We start from the raw sequence: 15,527 nt of genomic DNA on the forward strand, positions 1-15,527 counted from the left end.
AATATTACAGAATTGATGTCTCATGAAAAGATGATCAAGAGATTACAGTCAAAAAATAAAAATATGTATTAGGCAGTTGATTAATATAAAAGATATATTATTTCCAGGATTTTTCTGTTTGTGGTATTAGCTCTTAAAAGTTATACTTAGATGTGACTTCTTTCTCATTATAAACAAACATTCATATTTGTACCTGACTTTCTATTCATAACTTTTTACTATTTTTCTTAAAATGAGTCAGGAAAATCATATAACCTTCAGGCTCCAGAAACCCTGGGTCCCCTTGGTGACCACACAGCTCCACGAGGCTTGACAGACATTCTAATTTGAGTTAGGCCCAAGCTTGGGCAAAAAGACAAGAATTAAAAGGGAGAATAGGGGAGACTTTCCCCCATCCTCCACCATGCTTTGAGACTGTATGTTATCTACAAAAATGGAAGCTCTGAGTTTTAACAGAACAAAAACATTGTTCCAAGGTAATGATGCTTTGAATTTTGTCTAATTTCTCACAAGGAAGGTGATCAGAATTGATTCTCAGAAGACTGGTAAAGGAAAAAAATTTGAAGGGTGGTCTGTCTCAGCCAGGCTAGTGGTCACTAATTAGAAAACGATGGCTCTCTGCTCTCCACACGTGAATTTGGCCCTGGTCGTAAGATACATAGGCTTAGATAGGTTTTGATACTGTGAGTCATATATTTGCCATTTGGAGGAGTGATGAGTGCACTTAAGGAAAAACCCTAAAGAAATAAGTTTAGGGAAATAAGCTGTCCAGAGATCATAAATTACCATGGAGCAGCTCCTGATTTCCTGAAGTGCAAACTACTAATCTAGTCATCTTTAATGGAAACCAAAGGGTAAGAAACAATGTGTGTCAAAGAGACAGGATATTTCAATCCCTGGTTGTATTACAAGTAAAAGTCTCCAAATACAGATATTTTGTTTTAAGGCACTGAGAAGAGCTGGACCCACTCAAAAATATGGTCCCAATCTAAGAGTCACTTATTGTCTTTTCCACAGTCTTCTTGAAGACATTAAACCTTTCAGGAGGCATGGCAAGAAAGGAAGCCTCTGTGACTTTAGGGAAATTCTATCACATAATTTTTCTCCTTATCTAGAACTGGGCATTTGATGTTAAAGAGGATGTCACTGTGGATGAAGGGGGAGGTGAAGGATTGAGAAAATGAAACAGAAAAATGAGAATATAAATTTCCACTCCTGTGACTTGAGATGGGGCCAATCTGATTGCAGTCTCTAAGGGAAAGTTGCCATATACTACTTGAAAACAATGTGAAATTGTCTTAGGATGCTCAACAGGGTAGAAACATGCTCAGAAAAAAATATTATTTTTGCAGTCTGATTTGTTTTTCCTCAATTTTTTATTTAAAAAAAAGTCAAAATAAAGGGGCTGGCCCAGCGGTGTAGTGGTTAAGTTTGAGTGCTCCACTTCAGCGGCCCGGGGTTCACAGGTTCAGATCCCAGCGCGGACCCATGCACTACTTATCAAGCCATGCTGTGGTGGCATCCCACATATAAAGTAGAGGAAGATGGGCATGGATGTTAGCCCGGGGCCAATCTTTCTCATCAGGGAAAAAAAAAAGTCAAAACAACAAAAAATGTTTAAAGCCTAGTACAATAAATATCCATATACTCTTGTCCTAGACGCACCAGTTAACGTTTTGTCCTGTTCACTGTTTCGTTTGTTCTCTGTATTTCCGCCCCTCCCTCTCCCCAACCCCTCAGTGCTTGCAGAAACATCTAGGAATAAGTTACAGGCATTGAGACACTTCAGAACTGGGCACTTGAGCATGTGTCACAAAGACGTCTCCCTTCATATCACAGCATCTTCCCAACCACAGTACCATTAGATTATCACGCACAAGGAAGTTCACACTGACCCAGTAATACCATCAGATTTGAAATCTGTATTCACATGTCTTCAGTTATTCACAAATGTCTCTTACATCCATCTTACTTTTCCAGGATCTAATCAAGAATCACTCATTGCAGTAGTGTTCATTTCTCCTTAGTTTCCTTTTGTCTAGAATATCGTCCCTCACTATTTTTTTGCCCTTTATGATATTGACTTTTTTTTTAACAGTTCAGGCCAATTGTCTTATATAGTGTCATAAATTTTAGATTGTTTCTTTATGATTGAATTAGTGTTACACATTTTGGGCAAGAATACTACATAGGTGCACCTCCCACTGCTTCACATCAGGAGGCACAGGTGCTGGTTTGTTCCATTACTGATAATGCTAAGATTGATCACTTGGTTATGGTGGTGTTCCCCAGATCTCCACGTTGTAAAGGAATCTTTTACATTTTGAAATTAATAGGGAATCTGTGGAAAAATTCTTCAGGAGTCCGTGTGGATATTCTACGCCCCATACTTTTAACTCAATAGTTTTTCCATCCATTGATGGGTTTTGCCTGTAGAAATTATTGGTGTTTGAAAAATGGAAATTTCCGACGCTATTATTATTTCTACATTCCTTAGCTGGCCTTCTTTTATAAAGAAGTACTTTTCATACCCTTCTGCCTTTTTGTGAGCATCACTATGGATTTATGGGTTCTTCTTTTGTTCACTATGTTGTAATCCATTACCTACATTATTCTTTTTGATGCTCAAATTCCCAAACATGGCAAGTGGGATTCTGTTAAGACAGATCTTGGACCCTTTTGACATGTCCCCATACTTCTGGCAAAAAAAGTCCCAGGCTCACCTTTCACTTTCCTGATCCCTTCTCAGAACCAGGCATTTCTGCAAGGAGCCTCCCTGATTCCTTTAGAAACTGAGATCAGGGTGGTGGTTGTGCTGATTGCCAGTGAGATATCGTTCTAAACCCATTCAGTGGGCAGAGCTAAGAAACATATACACATAAGTTTATACCAATAGCTACAGTTCAAATCCAACACTTTCACCCATTCCAGATTAGTATCTCCTTTCTCTCCCAGTGAAAACATTGGTTCCCAACAGCATCAACATATTCACTAATTTTCTCTTTTCTATAATATATACAAAATAGGTCCAGTATTACTACATCAATACCAATATCAACAACAAAATCAACAATAAAGTTCAAAATTTCTTTGCACTTTTTCTTGTACTTAAAAAAAAAACCTATTAATGATATACACTAAGGGGACTATGTTCAAAATTTACTTGAATGAATTTCGTTTTTGTATGATTATATCATTAATTTGATATACAGTTAGATTCATTTGTTTCCACTTATATCCAGTTGTAGGGTTATCTTTTTTTCATTCTTTTTAATTTAATTTTATTTCTGAAAATAAAACATTTATACTGTTCAAAAGTTGAAACTATATATTCTGAGGAGGCTCGCGCCCAATACTAGCCCTTCCGCTCCATTCTCGTCTACCTTCTGTGGGTAAAGAATTTTATTAGTTTTTGATTTATCCTTCCTGTTATTTCTATTTTGCAATACACACACACACACCCCATCTCTCTATATCTATATAAAAATGTGTGTATATAGTCTCATTTTTTCTTAAACAGAGGATAGTACACCATATATACTTGGGTGGTTTTTTTCTAAATTACAATGCATCCTGGAGATTGCTTCCTATCAATTCATAGAGCGCTTGCTCCATCATTTTCTACAGTGAATAGTATTCCATGTGTAAATGCACCATAATTGATTCCATCAGTTTCCTGTTGTTGGACATTTGGGTTGTTTCCAGTAGTTTGCTATTAAAAATAGTGTTTCAATGAATAACCTTGTGCATATTTTGTTTTTTTCCTCACATTTGTGTATCTTCAGGTTAAATCCCTTCAACAGGGAATTGCTGTTGTGTCAAGGGTATAGGCGTATGTCGTTTTGCTAGATAATACCCAAATCCCTTCCATAGAATCTGAAGCATTTTGAATTGCCATTAATCTTTGGGAACCTGTTTCTCATAGCCCTGTATACAAAATATGTTACTGAGCTTTTGAATTCTTATCCTTCTAGGAGGTGAGAAATAGTATCTCAATGTAGTTTCAATTTGCATTTCTCTTATTATGAGAGAAGTTATGAAACTTTTTATATGTTGAGGGCCTTCTTGTATATCTTTTTTCCATTAACTGATTGTTCATGTCTTTTGCTCATTTTGTATTGGATTGTAGGTCTTTTTAAAAATTTATTTTAAGCAATGTTTATATATTAGAGATATTAGTCCTTTATCCACGATAATGTAGCAAATATTTTCTCCTCATCTGCCATTTCTCATTTGCTTTTGTTTATGGTGTTTTTGGTCATTCAAAAGTTTTTTTTATGTACTTGAATGTATCAATCTTTTATTGTATTTGGAATTCAAGTCATAACTTACCCATAAGTTATTAAAACCTTCACCAGCTCTCTTCTTCTAGTCCTCGCATGGTTTCATATTTTACTTTAGGTCTCTGCCCATTTTGACTTTATTCTGGTATGTGACGGGAAGTACAGGTGGCCTTCCACTTGTTCCAACATCATTTATTAAGAAGCCCATGCTTTTACTAATGTTTTCAGATGCCACCTTTACCATATATTAAGTTTTTGTATGTATTTTGGTCTATGTCTGGAATTGCTGTGCTATTCATTTTACTGATGTCTCTTCACACATTAGTACCCTCTGTTTTAATTACAGAAGCATGTATGTGATTAATAGTTGGGAAAAATAATTACTCTTCTTCTTTGGAATTTTCCTAGCTTCTCTTGTATGTTTATTTTTCAATATGAACCCTAAAATCAATTTACCTAGTTCTAGAAATAAAACATAGATTTTATTGGATCACATTTACTTTATACATTAACTTGGGGAAAATCAACTCTTTAACATCAAGTCATTCTATCCAAGAATGAAGACTATCTTTCCCTTTATTAAAATCGGCTTTTGTGCCTTTTAAGTGTATTTTAAAGTTTTCCTCATATAGATCTTGCACATTTATTTTTAAGTTTATGCTTAAGTATTTTATGTGGTCATAAATGGAGTCTTTCTTTCATTATGTCTTCTAATTGGTTATTGTTTATTTGTATGATGTTATTTATTTTTGTATGGCAAAATTGTATCCTGTCACATCACAGAACTTATGTACGTGTTAATTTTATTATTGATTCTCTCAAGCGTTCCAAGAATACTATCTCATCAATTGCAAATAAGGATAGTTTTATTTCTTTATTTTTCCTAATTCTCATGCCTCTACTACTTTTGTCATGTCTGAACGCATTGTCCAATACTCCCAATTCAACATGAAATAACCGTGGAGAGAGTAGGCATCCTTTGTAGGGCAGTTTTTGAGACAGATAAATGTAGCGATGTTCCATTTTCCGTAGGATAGTAGGTGCAGTCTGCTAGAGCAATAGGCAAGTGTCCCCAGGCAGGAAACCTGTTTTATTTGTGCTAGTCCAAAAGATGTGTTTCTGTGGAGTTAAATTTAAGGTCCAATTTTCTTTTAAGGTAGAAATCAAAGGAACTTTCTGATATTACATGAAAGAAGTCTTGGAGAAATTCCTTTGAGTTACATGCACCAAATTGCTGTCTTCCTTTCTCTGTGTTGTTGAGGTTTTCTAATAAAAGCCGTGGAGGTCCTGGGAACAGAAATGGGATATGCCCTTGTGAGAGGAAGTCTTAGGTCAGAAGCCAGATTCCAGTTACTGGTAGGATAATGGAAAACTAAATTAATCTGTGTTTTTATGATTTTAAGGTATTTGATTCACTCTCTTCTTAAATGTGTATGTGATAGGAGATTATTTGGTGTGGGAAACCTTGAAAAAATTTTTAGTCACAGGGCAGCAGAGAATGTATCTTTTATAATATGTTCTGGCCAAATACATTTAATATCAAGGCTGTCATCCCAATTTCAAGTTGCTATTGCATACAATTTAACATAAATAATAACATATCAGGATCTTTTTAATCACAGGGACTGCAGAATAACTTAATAGATTTTCTCAAAAATTTTATTTAATAAGATTTAATCCTTGGGAGTAGTTTGAAAAAAGTTATGTTACACCAAGGTAGCACATTATCCAAAGTAGTAATCAAATTTATAGTAAAACAAATTACGCTATAGCAAGATATCAATACTTACACATATAAAGCAACTCAAAGATAAGTTCTTACTGTGTAACAATTCAAAACACTAGCTAAAAAACCCTAATGTTTTTCTTTTTTTTTTTTTTTTTTTGTGAAGGAGATCAGCCCTGAGCTAACATCCGTGCTAATCCTCCTCTTTTTGCTGAGGAAGACTGGCTCTGAGCTCACATCTATTGCCAATCCTCCTCCTTTTTTTTCACCCCAAAGCCCCAGTAGATAGTTGTATGTCATAGTTGCACATCCTTCTAGTTGCTGTATGTGGGATGCGGCCTCAGCATGGCTGGAGAAGCAGTGCGTCGGTGCGGGCCCGGGATCCGAACCCGGGCCACCAGAAGCGGAGCGAGTGCACTTAACCGCTAAGCCACTGGGCCAGCCCCCTAATGTTTTTCTTACTGATATAAAGGAAAAGTATTTTTCCAGGCAATGGGTCAATAATGAACAAAATTCTGCATAAATTAAATATAGAAAAAATATCTTTAAATGGGAAGGTTTTCATCAAAATTTCCTGAAGTCTCCATTAAATTTACCTATTTATTTTGATGACATGTAAAAGAAGTTCCATGCATAGGGGAAAGTCAATGTTTCAACAAAAAAAACTCCAAAAAGAGAACAGAATAAAATAAAATAGGGTTTTTTGTTATAACTTAAAAAACCGTTAGTGGTTTAATGGTATCATTGTGTTTATGTTTGCTATGCTAAAATAAATTTTTGCCCAATAATGTTTTAATTTTTGAGGCAAAAGACTTGGTATGTTGCTTTCACCCTAACCTTGTGTTTATCTACTTAACTTCCTCAGCACTTCACTTTCCACACGCCAACACAGCTTTTCAACGTTTGTCATGGGCCACGATGGTGGATAGATGGAAAGTGGTCCCTGTTTTCAAGGAGGTCACAGACTTCTGGTAGGGACAAATGGTAAACTGATCATTGCAGTTCAGAAGTGACAAAGGAGAGCACAGCGATCTGAGAGAGGAAGGAGGGATCAGTCCTGCAGGGGACAGCAGGGAAAACTGTGGTCAAGGAGACCTCATGGTGGAAGATGGTCAGGAGAAAGCAAGAATTCATAAAAAATCATGTGTTTCAGAACCGTAAATCGTCTAGAATGGTGGTAACCATTTAATGTCTGTCTTCCTAGACGGGTCTCCAGGTCTGGAAAACTACGGATTGTGTCTTTCTTGTTCAACATGATGCTCCTTTCCAGTGCCTAGCAGTGCCTGGGAGTTTTAAGAAATTCAATGAATGAATTTATATTTTTCTATCTGTTTTTATTAATATTTTATTGTTAATAAGTTACTGATTTTAATACCTTTTAAATTAATTTTTAATAATTAATAAAAGTTATATTATGTAAATGCTCTGTAATATAATAAATACCCAGGTACCCACCATCCAGATTAAGAAATAAAATATTGCTAACCCATTTATAGCCTGTTAAGAACAAACTCACTTCTCCCCAACCCATAGCTACTATTTTAAATTTTATATTTAGCATTCCAGTGCATTTCTTTGTAATTTTGTTATATATATTTATGGACGTGCTTAAACTTCATATAAATGTTATCATGATGTTTCTTTAATCTGTGATTTGGTTTCTTTCTTCAATATTATGAGATTCATCCGTGTTGATATTTGTGACTATAGTTAATTTTGATTGCTTGAAAGTACTATAGTCTACTGTGTGATTTTCTCTATTTTTCTTTATCAGTTTTGCTTAAGATGGACATTTGATTCCAATACTGTGTTCTCATAAACCGTGATGCTATGAACATCTTTGTGTGCGTCTGTTGTGTACACGTGAGGGAGTTTTGTACATGGGGGTACGTCTAGAGGTAGATTTGCTGGTCACTGTTGTTCACCCTCCTCGCTGACAGTTGGAATTGCAACCCTTTCTAATTTTTGTTAATTTGACACGTGTGAATGGTATCTCATCATTTTATGTTGAGTTTGCTGAATTATTCTTGAGGTTATTGGCCATTTAGTTTTGTCTTTTTTTTGCCAACAGTAATTGGTCTTTTTTTAATTGATTGAGTTATCCATTTTATTGATTCAATTATCAGTCATATATGTTGTAAATATAATCTCTTTTTACTTTGGTAAAAGACACAATTTTTAAATCTAATCAATCTTTCTCCTTTTTGGTTTGTTACCTTTTAGGTCTTGTTTAAGAAATCCTTTCCTACCCAGAGTTCATAATGTATATGTTATGTTACGTTACTTGACATGACATGACATGATATGATATTCCTTTCAGGTCTTTAATCTAGTTGGTGTTTATTTTTTATATGGTTTTTTTAATAATATTTTTTATATGAAATAGGGATCTGATTTTATTTTATTTTTCCAAATTGGTAATTCCCTAACTAGCCCATTCTTTATGGAATAGTCCATCATTTCCTCACTGATCTACAAGACATCTTTATCATACATCAAGTAAGATATATGGGTCTGTTTCTTCACTCTAGTCTATTCTGCTGTTTTGTCTGTCCCTGCACCAATTCCATACTGTCTTAATGTGAATTTCATTAAAAGTCTCCGTAATTGGTAGAGTACTTTCTCTTTTTTCTTCCTCTTCTTTTTTAAATTGCCTATGTGCTCTTGGGCTCTTTACTCTTCCATATAAATTTTAAAATTGGCTTTATTAATAAGTTCGAAATTTTCTGTCATTTTGTGCTGTGTTTCCCTGAATTTTCTACATTTTTTCCTTCTTTTCTCCCTTGTTTGTAATTGATTATGGCTTTTAAAAAATTGAGTATGAATACATGGGACCTCTCTGCTAGTAAATACAGTAATTAATTTTGACTCTATCACCCTGTGAAGTAGGGATTGTTATTGTTTTACTTTTAATTTTTTTATCACAAAATTTTCAAACATGTATAAAACTGGAGAGAGTAATATAATTAACCCAATGCACCCATCACCCAGCTTTAATAATTGCCAGTACATGGCCAATTATGCTCTATCTAGACCTTTACTCATTTCCCCCAGGCAGCCCCATCTCCACCACCACCCTGTCCAGATCATTTTAAGGTGCTCTTCTTTTAACAGAACCACAACACCATTATTGCATCTTTAAAAATTAAAAAGGAATATTTAATATCACAAAATATCCAGTCACTGTTCCTATTTCCCTGATGATTTTATACATTTTTTTTACTTTAAAAAAATATCCAAATAAGTTTTCTACTTCTTGGTTGGTATGTCTCCTAAGTCTCTTACTCTGTATATTGTCCTTCCATTTATTTTCATTTTATTTTATTTTTTTATTTATCTTGTTTTAATTTTTTCATTTTAATTTGTTTTATTTTATTTATTTTACTTTATATTTTTATTTTTTTATTTTATTTTTATTTATTTATTTTTAAATTTTACTTATTGCATCTAATTTTAATTTTATGCAACGTATTGAACATTTACTTTAATTTAACGTATTGAACAGGCTAGGTCATCTGTCCTACAGTTTCCAGTGATCTGGTTTTTGCTATGGCACTCAATGGTGTTGTTTGACATACTCCTCCTTCTATTTCCTAAAAATTTTAACTAGGCCTAAAGCCTTGACCGAGTTAGGTTCAGTTTTTTTGTGTGTTTTTTGGGTTTTTCTGGCAAGGCTATCACATAGGTGGTGTATTGTGTTTCTACCAGGACATATATAACGTTTGACACCTCTCTCTTTTATGGTGTTCTCTGCCATTGGTGGTCATTACCCAGGTCCACTAATTCACTAGGAGTTTTTAAAATGGTGATATTTGAATTTTTTAAATATCTACAGTATTTTCTGGAATAAGTCTGTAAAGGGAAATTCTCATAACAAATATTTGCATAGTCTGAGGACTCAGGAAATGTTTTGGGAAATACAGGATTAATTCTTGATTTTGTTTTCTTTTTTTATTAGTTTCCAAGATGAGATCGTTTTCTCACACCCTCCAAAGGTAACCAATGAGTTTATTTATTTATTTCTATAAATCATAAATAATTAGTATCATTTTGAACTTCTAAATTTAAATCTTTTTGATATGTTTCAATCCATTGCAGTTATCATCTTTGTTGATGCATAAACTTTCCCATCTTTGGCCAGCACAGCCTAATCGGGTTAGTTTAGGAGTCCTTTGTTAGTAGTCTTTGGGAGCTTCCTTGCTTTCTGGTATGAAGATGTTCCAGGATCATCTTGTACATTTCCTGTCCCAGGTGTGGAATCAGCCTTATTTCCAATAGAAATTCATTTTTTATTCCGTTTATTCTCTCTTGTGGTAAGAGAGAGATATATATTATATTTCCATTTTTTAGTGACTTCTAAGAAAAATTTTAACATACATAGTTTGCCTAAAATATATAGTCCTATCTTTGCAAATAATATAAAGATATCAGAACTCTCATCACATTGGAAATTTTACTCTGAACACTTCTGTATTAGTTTGCTAGGGCAGCTATAACAAAGTACCACAAACTGGGTGACTTATACAACAGAATTTTCTTGTCTCAGTTCTGGTGGCTATAAGTCGGAGATCAAGGTGTCAGTAGGATCGGTTCCTTCTAAGGGCTGTGAGGAAGAACCTGTTCGTGCCTCTCATTCCTCTGATGGTTTGCTGGCAACCTTTGGCGTCTCTTGTCTTGTAGAAGTGAACCATCTTCACATGGTTTTCTTCCTGTGTGCTGTTTGTGTCTAAATTTCTCCTTTTTACCAGTCACATTGGATTAGGGCCCACCCAATAACTTTGCGTTAGCTTATTCACCTCTCTAAAGACCCTATCTCCAAATAAAGTGACATTCTGAGATATTGTGGCTTAGGACTCCAACATATCTTTTTTAAGGGGATACAATTCAACACATAACAACACCCCTCTCATTTTAAAAGTTATTTCTATGAAATTTTTATACATTTACCCCAAAATAAATGTTATTACTTTTTTTAATACAGTCCATCTTGGTATATTTACCCGCATATTTACCAATTTTTTGTATACCATTCTTTCTTGAATTTTAGACCTTCCATCTGGGATCATTTTACTTCTGTCTTGAGTACATCCTTCTGAAATTCCTTTAGTGAAATGAGCAGTTAACTCCTTTAATTTGTGTTTGCCTGGAAATGTCTTTATTTTATCCTCATTATTGAAAGATAGTTAAACTGTTTCCAATTTTAGATTAACTTTTATTTTCTCTCAGCACATTGAAGAGGTGTTTCTATTCTCTCCAGCTCCCATTCTTGCTGCTGTGACATCCATCTAATTTTTATTTGTAGGTAGGTTGTCTGTTCTAACAAATTGCTCTTAATCTTCTCTTGTCATTGATGGTTTCACTTTGAGTACAATGTGACAGGGTTAAGATTAGTTTTCATTTATTCTGCTTGGGATTTGTTGTTTTCCTAAATCTAAGAATTTGTGTCTTTTTTCAATTATGGAACGTTCTCATTTAAAAAAATATTAATATTTTCTCTCCCTCTTCTCACTACTCTTTTATTCTGGAACTCCGATTAGGCATGTGTTAGACCTTTTCATTCTGTCTTCTGTATCTCTTAACCTGTTCTCCATATTGTTGTAATCTCTCTGTGCTAAATTCTGAATAATTCTTCAGATCTCTTCTCCAGTTTATTAATTTCTCTTCAGTTGTGTCTGGTCTAATGTTTAACCCATCCCCAGAGTTTTAATGTAAATAAATACATTTTATTTCCTTAAATTCTGTTTAGTTCCTTTCCAAACTTACATAATTGTTAAAATATTCTCTTAGTCTTAGTCTTTGGTTATATTTACAATATTCTTTTTTTATTTACTGAAATATTTTAAGCATACTTATTTTATATCCTGCATTAGGTAATTTCAACATCTCATGTCCTGTGTTGGGTCCTAGGTCAAGTCTATCTAATTAACTATTTGCTATTTGTTGACTCTACTCATTGTGGCTTGTTTCCTTGTGTGTGTGAGCTCCTATTTGGCTGACCTTAATTTGAAGGAAACAAGTTGAGAATTCCTTTCACCAAAGGAATATGTTATGCTTCCGGCAGGAGCTCTGCCAATCTGGTGCACTCCCTCCCAGAAGTACTTTAAATTAAATTGTTAGCATGATGTTTCTGAAACTGAGCAGGTGTTGTAAATTCAAACCCTGAGCTCATGTACAGATAGGCTTGTAATTCATTTTCAGGGGAGACATTTTCCCCCACCTGAAGGCAAGGACTAAGATTTTAAAAGTTTCCTTTTGAATCCTTTCACCAAAATATGGATTTTTTTCCTAGCTCAACCTTTCACTGAGGTATAGCCCTTTCAGCATCCTAGCTTTATGCGCGAGTCTTAGTTCTTTGCCTGTTTTGCTAGACAAAAGGTCTTCTCTCCCGTTCCTTTCTGAGGCTATCCAAACCCTGGTTTCTGTTCCTGGTAGTGTAGACACTCCAGGGAGACCAGGGCTGCGGTGCCAGCTCAGAACTCCCGTTTCAGTTTTCTCTTTGTTTTGAAGATATTCATCTCATAATTTCTAGATGTTATTAGTGGGAGGCTTCTCACAATATCTAGTCCAACAGAAGTGGAAGTTTCTCTACATCTCTTTAAATTAAAGTATTTCCCAACTCCATTCTAGCAAAGCTATTTTAATAAATGTTAAAACTTTATAAGACTAAAACTAAATTCTATATTTAAAAGCCTAAATATAATCTTTAAAATGAAATTTGGATTATTGTCAGGTAATATCAAGAAAGTACAATTAAGGAATGTCTAGATTATTAAGATTGGTACCAACATTGTACTTAATAAATTGTCTCTCCTCCTAGCCAACGTTTGCAGAATTTTAGAGAAATTATATAGTTATGATGCAAATTTTGAGACTTATCTGTAGAACTGATCAGCCATACAGGTGATATTAATCATATACAACTCATTCAGTGGAAGAAAATCTGATAATAATCTATTTATACAACTTGATTAACTTTCATTTCCTCATCTCTTAGCTTCAATGTATATAATGTTCTGAAAGTTAAAACATCTACTAAAACTACTATAGTTTAAGCACAAATACATATTTAAATAAAAAGCCTTTTGGAATTGAGCTGAAAAGATAATCTAGATATAACTTAGTCAACCATTCTTCAACAAAATTTTGCCAAAACAAGCCCATTCTATTATTAGAGAGCTCTACAATTTCTTTTATATCCTACTCTAATATAGAAGAAAATTTTTCTGTATCAAAGTCTTTTTATTTAAGCTAATTTAATCATTTTCAAGTTCAGTGGATGATCACAATGCACTATAAATTTTCTTTATTATAAAAATGCTATCCCAGATTCCTCATGTTTAGTTAATTTCATGTACTTCCAATGAAGCTGGTAATAATCACCAAGGGGTATGCCGTCTCTAACAACTAAAAAGTCTTCTTAAGCTTTTTCCTGTTGGCGTTAGCACAGTGTTTATCTTGGCAATAGAGAAATAGCGAAAAGAAGAGAAGCCAAAAGGACATAGAGCACTGGGCAGCATTTTTAACACCCCTGGCAAAGAGTTCTGGCAGTGGCAGCATATAAGCTAGCGTCCAAAAAAGTGCATCAGCTCTGGTTTTACGCAGATTCCTGCAAGGAGGGAAAGGCGAACGTGAGGTTGGCAGTTGAAGAACTGCCGAGCTGTGGGTCAGATTTTGCCCCACCGCATAAGCAACAAAACCCTGTCAAACTCAGCTCACTGTCGCACGGTCGGTAGTGGCCGTCTTCAGGGTGGTTCCCCTGGATTGGTGCAAACAGATGAAGAATTATCTTTTTAAATATAAATCAGATCATCCAGCGACTCTGCTGAAAACACTTCTAGCAATTATATTGCTTTCAGAACAAAGCGCAAATTTCTTATCAAGGCCCATTAGACCCAGGGTTGGCCCCTGCCTTTCTCTCCAACATCATCACACAACGCTCTGCTTCTCTCTCACTATGTCCAGGCCACACTGACCTTTTTTCTCCTCCTGGAATATGCTAACTCTTTTCCCAAGCCAAGGTAGTTCCGTGGGAAAAAGGAGTCTTAAATTGTGCTGGAACAGCTGGATATCTGTACAAAAAAATTAGCCTTCATCCATATTCACGCCATACATAAAAATTAACTCATAATGGATCATAGACCTAAACATAAGAAGTAAAACTGTAAAACATTTAGAAGAAAATCTTTGTGACCTGGGTCAAAGATTTCTTAAATAGGACATGGTATAAAAGAAAAAACTGATAAGTATTTCATCAAAATTAAAAGCTTTTATTCTTAGAAAGACACAATTGAGGGAAACAAAAAAGGTAAGTCTAGACTAGGAAAAAATATATCCAAAATACCTCTGACAAAGGCTTGTATCCAAACTATAAAAAGAACTTTTCAACTCAATATAACAGCCCATTAATAGGAAAAAAAAAAGACTTGAACAGACACTCTACAAAAGAAGATAAACAAATGGTGAATAAGAACAGGAAAAGGTTCTCAATGTCACAGGTCACCAGGGAAATGAAATTAAACCATGCTGAGGTAACAATGCACACCTCTAAAATAGCTTCAATTTAAAATGCTGACAGTACCAAGCGTTGACAACGTGGTGCAGTGACAGCTCTCACCCATTGCTGGGGGAATGCAGAATGGGATAGCAGCTTTGGAAGCAGGTATAGCAGTATCTCACAAAGTTAAACATAGGTTCCATAAATCCTACTTTTAGGCATTTATCCAAAAGAAACGAAAATGTGTGTCCACATGAAGACATGTACCAAACATTCGCAGCAGCATTATCCATGATTGCCAAAAATTGGAAACAACTCAAATGTTCACCAACATGTGAATGGATAAACAAATTGTGATATATCCATATAGTGGAATACTGCTCAGGAATAAAATACTAAAACACATAACAAAATGGATGAATCTCAAAAATACCTTAAGTTACCGAAAACAAACACAAAAGACTACGTACCATTTGATTCCATTATGAAACGCATGGTGATAGAAAGCAGGCCAGTGGTGGCTGTGACTGGAAGCTTGAGCAGGGGATCAGCTGCAGAGGAGGGCAGGACAACCTTTACAGTGATGCAGCTGCTCTGTGGCTTGAGCACAGTCACCAGCATTCGTCAAGTGTACACTTCAAGTAGGTGACTTTTGTGGTATGTAAACTAAATCTCAATAATAGCAATCACAACAATTGTTTAGAATCAGACCAACTTAATATTTAAGGGTAGAAGAGCATTTTATTACTGCCATTATTTAGAATTGCTATTGCTTGGCGACAATAAAAAGCAGATCGACTTTTAGTCATCCCCAGAGGAGAATGGGAATGGGCTTGTAGAAATGAAAATGGGATTTAGTGAAAGTCTGCATGAGAAGTGGGTCGCAAAACTCCTTCTTCCATACTGCTTCTAAAATACTAGCAGTCTTCCTGTTCCCCTAGGCAACTGAAGAATTCTTTTCCATCAAAATAAATAACCCAGGGAAAAGTTCTTCAAATGCAGACATGGGAGTCCACCCAGTGAA

General features: G+C 35.0%; 1 pseudogene; it reads right to left on the reverse strand.

The window, feature by feature from the left end:
- Window positions 1-15,124, reverse strand: part of LOC131414220 (coiled-coil domain-containing protein 112-like) — a 61,591-nt pseudogene extending 46,467 nt beyond the window's left edge.
- Between the last annotated feature and the right edge of the window lie 403 nt (window positions 15,125-15,527).

Source organism: Diceros bicornis, chromosome 14 (assembly GCF_020826845.1).
Source record: "Diceros bicornis minor isolate mBicDic1 chromosome 14, mDicBic1.mat.cur, whole genome shotgun sequence".
In the NCBI taxonomy this organism is placed as follows: Eukaryota; Metazoa; Chordata; class Mammalia; order Perissodactyla; family Rhinocerotidae; genus Diceros; species Diceros bicornis.